Source organism: Macaca fascicularis, chromosome 17 (assembly GCF_037993035.2).
Source record: "Macaca fascicularis isolate 582-1 chromosome 17, T2T-MFA8v1.1".
NCBI lineage: Eukaryota > Metazoa > Chordata > Mammalia > Primates > Cercopithecidae > Macaca > Macaca fascicularis.
Genome location: NC_088391.1, coordinates 85,486,321 through 85,497,120, shown reverse-complemented (window position 1 = coordinate 85,497,120; position 10,800 = coordinate 85,486,321). Strand labels below are relative to the sequence as shown.

General features: G+C 44.3%; 1 protein-coding gene and 1 non-coding gene across 3 annotated transcripts in view; both read left to right on the top strand.

The window, feature by feature from the left end:
- Positions 1 to 4,969: 4,969 nt before the first annotated feature.
- Positions 4,970 to 10,800, top strand: part of DCT (dopachrome tautomerase) — a 118,786-nt gene continuing 112,955 nt past the window's right edge. Inside the window, exon 1 of one of the 2 annotated variants that reach the window (XM_074021258.1) lies at positions 4,970 to 5,983. The gene's annotated coding sequence lies outside the window, so the exon portion shown is untranslated. The remainder of the gene's footprint in view (positions 5,984 to 10,800) is intronic. The other variant, XM_074021259.1, reaches the window with a different exon arrangement.
- TRNAF-GAA (transfer RNA phenylalanine (anticodon GAA)) lies at positions 5,252 to 5,324 on the top strand. Its single transcript has one exon. It is a non-coding gene; the product is annotated as a tRNA-Phe (tRNA).

Below are 10,800 nucleotides of genomic sequence, written 5' to 3'. Positions count from 1 at the left end.
GAGTCTCTCTCTGTTGCCCAGGCTGGAATGCAGTGGCATGATCTCAGCTCACTGTAACCTCTGCTTCCTGGAATCAGGCAATTCTTTTGCCTCAGCCTCCTAAGTAGCTGGGATTACAGGCCCGGCGCCACCATGCCTGCCTAATTTTTGTATTTTTAGTAGAGATGGGGTTTCACTATGTTGGCCACGCTGGTCTTGAACTCCTGACCTCAAGTGATCCACCTGCCTTGGCCTCCCAAAGTGCTGGGATTACAGGCCTGAGTCACCTCGCCCGGCCCAATTTTTTTTTTTTTTGGTAGAGACAGAGTTATTGCCCAGGCTGGCCTCAAACTCCTTGGCTCAAATGATCCTCCAGTCTCGGCCTCCCAAAATGTTAGGATTATAGGTGTGAGTCACCGTGCTTGGTCTGAGTTTCAAATTTTTAGAAAAGTTATAAAATGATACAGAAGAGTTCCATATACCTTTTACTCAGATACACCAAATTTTAATATTTGTTTCTATTTTTTATATTCTCTTCATATATACACATGCGTGTGTGTGTATGTTTACATATATAATCATATGTATGCATACTATTATTTATTTTCAGAATCTATTTGAGAGTGGATTGTCTCTCATCCCTTAATACTTCAGTATGTACTTCCTGAAACAAGGATATTTCTTACCTAACTATGGTTGCCAACTTCAGGAAATTTTGCATTGATAAAACACTCTCGTCTAATCTGCAGCTCATGTTCCAATTTCATTAGTTGTCCCAATAACACCCTTTAAAGCATTTCCTCCTCCAGAATAGGAACCAGTCTGGGATTACACATTGCATTGAGTTGTGGTGTTTCTTTCACCTCCTTGCCTATGGAACAGTTCCTCAGCTTTTCTTTGCTTTCGTGACTTAACAGTTTTGAATAATACTGGCCATTTATTCACTAGGACGACCTTTACTTGGGGTTTGTATAATGCTGCTCCATGATTAAACTTAGGTCCTGCTTCCCTGCCTGGAACACTGTGTGTTTTGTGTCTTTTACAGGGCATCACAACAGAAGGCACATGCTAACCGAATGTTCTACATTGGTGATGCTAATTTTGATGACCGGATCATGGCATTGTCCGTTTTCTCCACCGTGCAGTTTCAGCAATCTGTGGAGAAATACTTTGAGGCCATGCAATGATCCTGCTCCTTGTTTAACTGTCCCTCCTTAGACTTAACATCCATTGATGATTCTTGACTGAATCAACCTTTACTATGATGTTTGGAAAATGGTGATGTCCAGTGTTACCACTACCTCCAAATTTGTCAGCCTGCACAATTCATTCAGCTGTGAGTCCTCAATTCCTCCCCTGCATCCACCACACACAATTATTGTACTAAAGGACTTTTATTTTATTCAAAGGGTAAATAATTCATTAATATTCTTATTTATTTTGATGCTCAGATTGTCCCAGTGTTGGCCAGTAGGAGCCCCTTCAAACTGGTTCCTAGGTCCTTTTGACATACCCCCATCATTTTAAAAATACTTTTGAGAAATATTGATTAAAATCAGAGGCCCCCAAAAATGTGTGTGTGTGTGTGTGTATGTGTGTGTGTATGCATGTGCACTGTGGAATCCCAAGGAGCAAACTGAAGGAGAGATTAATTAACAGCCATTTAAAATTTTTTCAGAAGAGGGGCACAGTTGTGCATGTCTGTAATCCCAGCTACCTGGGAAGATCCCTTGAGCCCAGGAGTTCAAGACCAGCTTGGGCAATAAATGGAGCAAGACTCCCGCCTCAAAACAAACAAACAAATAACAAAAAGAAAACCCACAAAAATTTATTAGCTGTTTTAACTATACGCAACATACTCTCTTTAGTTTTATTATTCTCAGATCTGCTAGTTAGTTCTCATAATTAGTTGTTTTTTTTTTAATCATAGGTAATTAGACTGGAGTTGGCCAAAATCCGTGAGCTCATTTGGAAAACAGGACTGCAGCTTACACAGTTTCTTTTCAACACAGAGTCTTCTTCAACATCTTTATCTTCATTTTGAATGCCAACTTCTTTATCACCTGTGTCTTCTTACTATGATGTGCGTGCACAGATTTTCACTTCACTTTATTTAGCCTGTGGCGCTTGGTCTCCTTGGATGTTCTGACAGTTCTTGCCACTGCAATCTTGCTGAGTAAAGCAAGGTTTTCCCCAAACTCATAATAATTTTTATTCACTTTCTCTGTTCACAGACAGCTCTTACTGTCTCAGTAATTTTTTCCAATGCCCCCAGGCCAAAAGAAATGCCGAGCAATTTCTTTTATTAAGTACTCAGGTTCAAACAACTTAATAAGGATTTATGTCCAACAACTTCGTAGCCACTTCAAAAAATATTGTACATGTAATTGAAAGAAAAGTTACATTTTCATGTCATTCCTTTTTTTTTTTTTTTTTTTTTTTTTAAGGGCAGCCTCCCAAGCCAGAGTAGGCTCAGAGAGACTCCCTAATTTCATTCTTGCCACAGTTAACTAGTTAACTTACTGGTGGGATGTGTGTATCCTGGACAGTGTACAATTTCTTAAGCTTGGAAACAGATTGGACATCTCAACCCTAATTTCATATTCCCTGTTGATTCATGGGTACTTTTTATCATGCTGAAAGAGATGACATCATTGATAGAAATGTAATCTCTTGCTGAAATAATGAACTACTGGGTAGTTTGCATAGTGTTCCACAGGTGCCAAGCATTCCTATGTTACTCTCAAAATGTAAAATATTCTTCAGTGCCCTGTGGATTCACTGCAGCCACCCAGGGCTCTTCACTGCAGTTTTGGAACCATGGCACTAAGTCCCAGAAACTTTCAGTCTCCTTTGTAAAACAGCAACAATAAATACTGGTTGATGTTGAAGATCTTTTCACTAACAGGAAAACCTGGGGAAAAACCTGGGGAGAAACCTGGAAAGCATCAAGCTGAGGCTTTCACAAAGTTTATAAAGTAGGTGATCACATTGTTTATTTATCTTCCAGTCATTCCAAAACACTTTTAACTATTTTTGTTGTTAAAAATAGTTTTGAGACAGAAAGTCTCGCTCCGTCACCCAGGCTGGAGTGCAGTGGTGCAATCTCAGCTCACTGCAACCTCCACCTCCCAGGTTCGATTGATTCTCCTGCCTCAGCCTCCCAAGTAGCTGGGATTACAGGTGCGCACCACCATGCCCGGCTAATTTTTGTATTTTTAGTAGAGACGGGGTTTTACCATGTTAGCCAGGCTGGTCTTGAACTCCTAACCTCAAGTGATCCACCCGCCTCGGCCTCCCAAAGTGCTGGGATTACAAGCATGAGCCACTGCGCCCGACCTTACTTTTAACTGTTTAACAGTGAAAAGGCTACTACCACGGAGAGTTCCGGGACAACATATATAAACAAGCACTGTCCTGGACACCCAGCTTATCCACGACATCTCTCACAACACTTACTTTCTAAAATCAACTTTTACTAAACAAATGATCACTATGACAATGTAGTGTCTATTATCTCACAATTTGCCTAGGGATCTCATCACATTAAATCACAAAACAATGTTTCTTGGTTGCACTCTTCCTTCTCCTCTTTCTCTTACCCTTTTCCTCCATTTTCCATTAGATCCTGCTTGGACCTTTGCTACCCATCCCCAGCCCAGACTAAATCCCATCGAAACTTATCTGCCACTTTCCTAGTCACCCAGGATTTGATTTCCTGGGTGACAATGCATGAAGTGGCTGGTTTGCAGTTGTGACTAGAAGACAAGAAAGCTAGACATTAACACCATGTCCCAGTCCGTACATGTGTTATCCCATCACCCTCTAACATATATTTTGAGACTTCCTAGATTTGATTTTAACCCAAAGACACAACTTTTGTAAAATTTAAGAAGCTGAGCTATCTCATGATTCAATCCAGTAAGGAGTAGCCAGCCGGTAGCCCAAGAGTCGTTGAAAATAATTTGTCTTGCCTGCAGTGTTTTGAGGAGAATGGGAAAGGTAGCTACATTCAGAACACACAAGAAAGCCTGCTAAAGGCCTCTTTTCCCATCTCTTTTTAGATGTACGATCCTCACACGGCGGCTGCCCAAAATTTCTCCCTCTTCCACTCCAAGCTCCCCAAACCCTTCTCTGAACTCGATCCAGCCCCAAGTTCTCTTTGGTCTCTCTCTCATCCTTAGCTGCTGACTTCTGTTAAATCGGAAGCTCTTCGGTTTTTTTGAATTTAAAAGGCAGCTATGCTAACCGCTATACCATCAACGCCTCGGCTCTTTTTTGGATTTGGCACAATAAAGGAACCCAGAAAGAAACTCTCTTTCTTATAACGGAGGAGGCTTGGCGGAGAAAATAGAGATTGCAAACATTTCTAATTTTGTATTTTTTCTCTTTCGCATTTGAAGCCATCCATCCATCCATCCATCCATCCATCCATCCATCCATCCATCTATCCTATCTATCTATCCATCCATCCAAATTGGCTGTGAAGCTTCCACTTAAATGCAAAGCTCTAAAGAGCAGGGTAAGATCCCTGCCTTGAGAGATAATAATTTAATTGGAGACAAAAATTAAAAATGGAAAAAGTAAGGTGTTTGGGAAGTAAAGAATGTCTGCCCCTGGCACGTAGTGGGTTCTTCAGAAGCGTTTGTTGACTCGCGTGGGAACTAGCATTGACTGAATAATCATCGTTAGTGAGCTCACTAAGCATTTATTTGCCAGTCAGGCTCCATGCAAACAGGTGATGATGAAGGTGGACATTTCCCGGGCTGCAAACTCCTCTCCAGAGGCCAGACTAACGCTTCCTGCCCCGTACATCCAATCGTATTGGGCCTACACGGCTCCTCACCTGGGGCCTGGAACTTTTCCGGGAGCAAGGAGACAAATGTGCACAGTCATAGGCGGGGGCGGATCGACGGGAAGGGGCTACCAGGCCTGGGCAAGAGCTCGCCGAGGCGACTCCACTGCTCCAGATCTCGCGGGGACCAGCCCCAGGAGAACTGAACCAGCATCCCGAGAAGCAGCCATGGGGACCCGGCTCCAGCTCCTGGGCTGTGCCGGCCGGCTGCGCGCGCCGAGAGCGATCTAAGAAGAAGTAAGGCGTGTGTGCAGTGCGCCTAGTGGCAGCGGGGAAGGAGTGAGGAGGAAGAATTCCGACGACACCATTTAACAGGACAAGGAAGAAATGCTGTAAATGATTACCAGGAAAAGACAAGCATGACAATTGGACGCAAAGCGCTCAGTGATAGTTTACTCCGGAGGCAACCAGAAGCGTGCCGAAATAGCTCAGTTGGGAGAGCGTTAGACTGAAGATCTAAAGGTCCCTGGTTCGATCCCGGGTTTCGGCAGCTACTTTTAAATCCTGACCTCAAGAACTCAAATTTTGTAAGACTCTCCGTCCACGATACCCTGGCCCATTCCTTCAAGTCCAAGCAAAAACTGAGACTTGAAGAGTGAACGAGGAATGAAACAGTCGTTCCCAGCCACCCCCAGGAGCAGGAATCTTGCGCACAACCGCTTCCGGGCCGTTTCCTGGCGGCGCGCGGAGAAGCTTCCGCGCCTGCGCGCCGCGGGGCCTGGGGCCGGGACCCGGAGCCACCCTGGGCGCCCAGAGACGCGAACGACCCAGGCTGCCGTGGCGAGACTGGCCAGGCGCCCCCTCGGTGGCTGGTATGACAACCGAGGCTCCAATGGGAGGAGGTCTGGTCTGTCCACGGGGCCAGCAGAACACCTTCATCCCAAGTTCATCGCATTCCTTCTAAGTATCCGAATTTGAAGAAAAAGCAAAACTGCTGCGTGCCCAGATGGCCCCCACCTGGCGTTGCCGGTGAACGGAACCCAGTGCTGGTTATTTCTGGTTAGAGGCGCATGGAGGCCCGCCCTGGGATGGTGCCACCAGGTTACTTGCCCAGCGGTGAAGGATGGCAGCTTTACAGCTCCCCGACGCATCAGACTAAAGAACGTTAGCCAGGGTCTGCACCGGTGGTTCTCAAAGTGCTGTCCCCAGGTAGGCAGCATCAGCACCGCCTGAGAACTACTTAGAAATGCACATTCTCGGCCCTGGATAGACAGCTCTGGCGGTGGGGCCCGGCAGCGGGTGTTTAAACAAGCCACGACTCTAGACGTTCCTTTCTATTTCTAAAAGAGCCCTTGCTTTCCCAAGACTGTTGCTGTGAACCAGCTTTTTCCTTTTGCTGTCTTTTTCACACTTGAAATAGAACTTTGACACGTGCTCGAAATTACTATTTCTGAGATTTTTTGTTCTCACGTGTGGGTGGGCGTGGGTATGCAGGGGCACCAACTTCCCGGCCACCTGTGGGAGCCCACCTCAAGGCCAAACTGGTGTCGTACAGTCAAGAAAATGGAGGCCCAGAAGCCTGATGTTATCTTGTATGACTGGTGGGAACTGAGCCAAGACCCAAGGGGAGAAGTTGCAGGGATGTAGATCTAAATTTTAAAAATAAGAAATATATATTTGTGTCGTTGGAAAATAGAATAGTCAGTTTAGTGAGGTGGCGGGTTGCTGGACAGCAGATGAAGGACAATTGTGAGATGTATGCATTAGGGTCTTGCTTATTTTCTGGTTCTGCTGTTTTGAGGGGGAAGGGAAACTCATATTTATGAAGTACTGTGTGTTCTCCCTTATTCAGTCATTCTCTAATTGGACGTTAATTCCTAACCTCCCACTAGGAGCCAGCATTATTTGCTCTTCATAACAACCTTATGAAGTACATATTATTATCCCCATTTGACACATAACAGCCTTTCCAGGGTTGCAAGAATTAAACATAAGCTGTGTCTGTTAGGCAGCTAACATTGCTACCTCCTAAATGTTATCGTAAGTGAAAAGTTGTTGAGATATATAATTAAGAAAGGTGTGAATAAACATACAGGCACTTGTATGAGGGAAATAAAAGTTTTTATCTGGCTCACCAGAAAAGGCTCTATGGAGCAGTGGGTCCTCACCCAGAGAAGAGATATATATATGTATATATACATAAAATATATAGTATATATGTACATATTGTATATATAGTATATATAGTGTATATATACTATATATATACTATATATATTTTATATATATATAAATATATATACTATATACTATATATATTTTATATATAGAGAGAGAGTAGTAGTTGTTGTTTTGTTTTATTTATTTATTTATTTATTTTGAGACGAAGTCTCACTCTGACGCCGAGGCTGGAGTGCAGTGGTGTTCCGGGTTCAAGGGAGTCTCCTGCCTCATCCTCCCGAGTTGCTGGAATTACAGGCACCCACCACCACACCCAGCTAATTTCTGTATTTTTAGTAGAGATGGGTTTTCGCTATGTTGGTCAGGCTGGTCTTGAACTTCTGACCTCAAGTAATCCACCTGCCTTGGCCTCCCAAAGTGCTGGAATTACAGGCATGAGCCAGAGTGCCCGGTCAAGAGTAGGGAAAGATTTAACAGGAGTGCCACCAGCTATCACATTTCTAAAGAGTAGGGAAAGGATACAGGTTCTGGGGTGACAGTGACTTTCATTTCAGACAACCTGAGGTCTGAGCACTCTGCCCAAGATAGTGTTAGTGATGGTGAATCTGTGCGGGTCTGCAGCAACCTCAATTCTTGCCTCCTCAGAAGAAAGAATTCGACTGAGGGGCATAAGGCAGAGTGAGAGATGAACGCAAGTTTTACAGCGGGAGTGAAAGTTTTTAAAAAGTTTAGAGCAGGGTCAGGCATGGTGGCTCATGCCTGTAATCCCAGCACTTTGGGAGGCCGAGGCAGGCGGATCACTTGAGGTCAGGAGTTTGAGACCAGCCTGGCCAACATGGTGAAAACCCCATCTCTACTAAAAACACAAAAACGAGCTGGGCGTGGTGGTGCAAGCCTATAATACCAGCTACTTGGGAGGCTGAGGCAGGAGAATCCATTGAACCCGGGAGGCGGAAGTTGCAGTGAGCTGAGATTATGCCACTGCACTCCAGCCTGGCTGACAGAGTCAGACTCCGTCTCTTTAAAAAAAAAAAAAAAAGTTTAGAAGCAGGAATGAAAGGAAGTAAAGTACACTGGGAAGAGGGCTAAGTGGGCCACTTGAGAGATCAAGAGCCCTGTTTGACCTTTGACGTAGGGTTTTATATATTGGCATTTCCGGGGTCTTGCATCTCTTCTTCCCTAATTCTTCCCTTGGGGTGGGCTGTCGCATGCACAGTGGCCTGCTAGTGCATGGGAGGGGGGCATGCAGAGTGTGTTTACTGGCATTGTACCCATGCTCACTTGAGGCATTCTTCCTTTACCAGCTGAATGTTCCTAGAAGGTCGTGTACCAGTTAAAAGCCGCCATTTTGCCTCTTAGTGCGCATGCTTCAGCCTACTCGCCCAGCTCCTGAGATCTTACCAGGAAACTGCTGATGACCAGTTTCAGGTTTTTTCTGTTTGGAGCCTGCCTTTCCCTAGTGCTGGCTGCGACCAATTACCATTTTAGAGAAACAGTGTAACAACCACCTGCCCACCACTTGTTGGTCTCCTGACATTCCTTGGTGGGGAGAGGGGCTCTCCTGCCCTGCTGGTGCCTGACTAGCTCCCTGCTGAAACAGTAAGACCAGCTACTGGCTATTGGTGTGGGTGGGGGAAGGATGGAGGCGCACACCTGGTTAGTGCCAAAGATAAACCAGACACTAGGTAACGTGGTAAGGACAGATGGTAATCATAATGTACTATTGCAATAGGGAAGAGGGTCCAGCGTGAACTGAACTCAACTTTGATTTGTACAGAGGTGACTGGGCATTTTGAAGGGACAATGAGGGATAAGGGAGAGAAACCAGTGGGACTTCAGCAGAGTCAGGAAGGTGAAAACTGACAAAGGATTGACGCATGTAAATGCTGATTAGGCAGCTGTGTCTGCTAGCTGGCAATGATCAAAGTTTGGATTCTGTCCTTCCAGAGACTGGGAGACACTGCCTCTATCCTTCCTGATGATTACATTGTAAAGGAATGGTTTTTAGGTCCTTGATTGCCTTTGTAGGAGATACACAGCCATCTCAAAGGGACAGAGGAAGGAGTCACAATTGTAAGTCGTTTTTAGTAAGTGCTCTAAGAAAGTGCCAGGAGCCTTTCATCAGATGGTGCATAGAATTTTTTTGGCAGTCTTGGGCTTTCTCAAGCAGGCACTCTGAGGGGGTTGAGGCCTGGTCTCGAAGGGGGCTCAGAGAACCCTGGCTAGCATTTGTCAAGGAGAGAATCCCTGTCATTAGAAGCATGAGGAGGGGAGGGTGAAGTGGGGGAGTTAGGCAGGCCTCTATTTTTTGGTTGAGAAGGCTTTTCAGGACTTGTGGCAGGGAGGAGTGATCGGGAAGCAGGTGGACAGCATTAAAAAAATACACACACCAGTTATATATATGAAATAAAGGAAGACCACCACATGAGAAAGCAAAGGCTGTTTATTCAGAGCTTGCTATAGCAAGGAAGTCAGCCACCATCACTGGCATTTGGGAGAGACTCAAAGGCAGTCAGGGGAGTGGAAGAGCTTTACAGCAGACACAAGGGATGGCTTCAGGTGTACCCCAATTGGAGGGTGTTGGTCTGGGAAGCTGGAGTTGGCTGAGAACCGGCAGCCATGTGATTATTTAAGGAGCCTTTTGTGGTTGGTCCTAAGTTGGAAATGAGGACAAAAATGAGGAAAGCTGTCAGTTATTGATCAATTGCTGGCCGTTTGGGATTAATTATTACAAAAGTTATTGTTTAGCTTCCCAGATTGTTGTTTCCCAGACTTCTTGAAAGTCTGGCTTTAGCAGAGGGGCTTGCTGGACTATTTATTGTAGATAAGGGGTTGGTTTCCTGGGCAGGTTATGGTCACAGTTCTGTTTTTATGTATGGTCTGACCATGGCCCATTTGCATATTTGGTTTTATAATATATATTTTACCTGAAGAGCAAAAGTCTAAAAATGTAATCTGATCATTTTTATCATCTTCTGAAGTGTGATGTGCTCTAATAGATGGCAAACACTGTCACTTCCCAGGAGTGAAGGCTGAGAAAGATTGAACATCAGGTGTCTCCTGGGAACCCAACTGATGCCACGATCACACTTTATAACTTAGGAGGCTATAAAGGGTGAAAGGTGGGAGAATAGGGTCACCCCTTACTTTAGAAAAGAAATGCTTTCAGTGGGAAAGAACACCATCATCATGAAACATTTACAAGCATTAATGCTCAGCCCAGCTATTTTGTCAGCAGAAAGGTTGTGAATGTCTCCTCTTGCTTCAGGCAATTTATCGGGGTGGGAGCAGAAAGGCGTCTTTTCTCAAATTTCCTTGGAAAGCTTTTTAGAAAGAAACCTGGGACATATGCCTTGTCTGGGGAGTTTCTAAGATGACACACAAACGTATTGCTGAGCAAATGTTTATTTCTTAATTGTTTTAGATACTATATTCATTTTAGGTCGGAACTGTGATATAGTGAAGCTGCTATAATTTTTATACATAATAAAACCAGATGAGTATTTAATAATTCATTAAGGCCTTTTGTGTAATCAATGTGTACATACATTAATGCTCATTTCATTAGTCTTGGATCATACTTATCCTCTTTTAAATGGATGGTGGTTTATAGTTTACTTTTGTTATACTATTTGTCATATCTCAGATTTATTTGATGTTGAGTTATTGGCCAGAAATAAAACTTCTGTGTGGATTTGTTACAGATTCCAGGAATATACAGTTCCTGTACAATCATCCTTCATATGTAGTGTCACAATGGATTACATTGTTTAGCTTCCTTTTCTAATGGATTATCTTGGAGGATCGTCTGCAGTCCCTGCTTAGGCGAGGGCCCGCAGACAGCC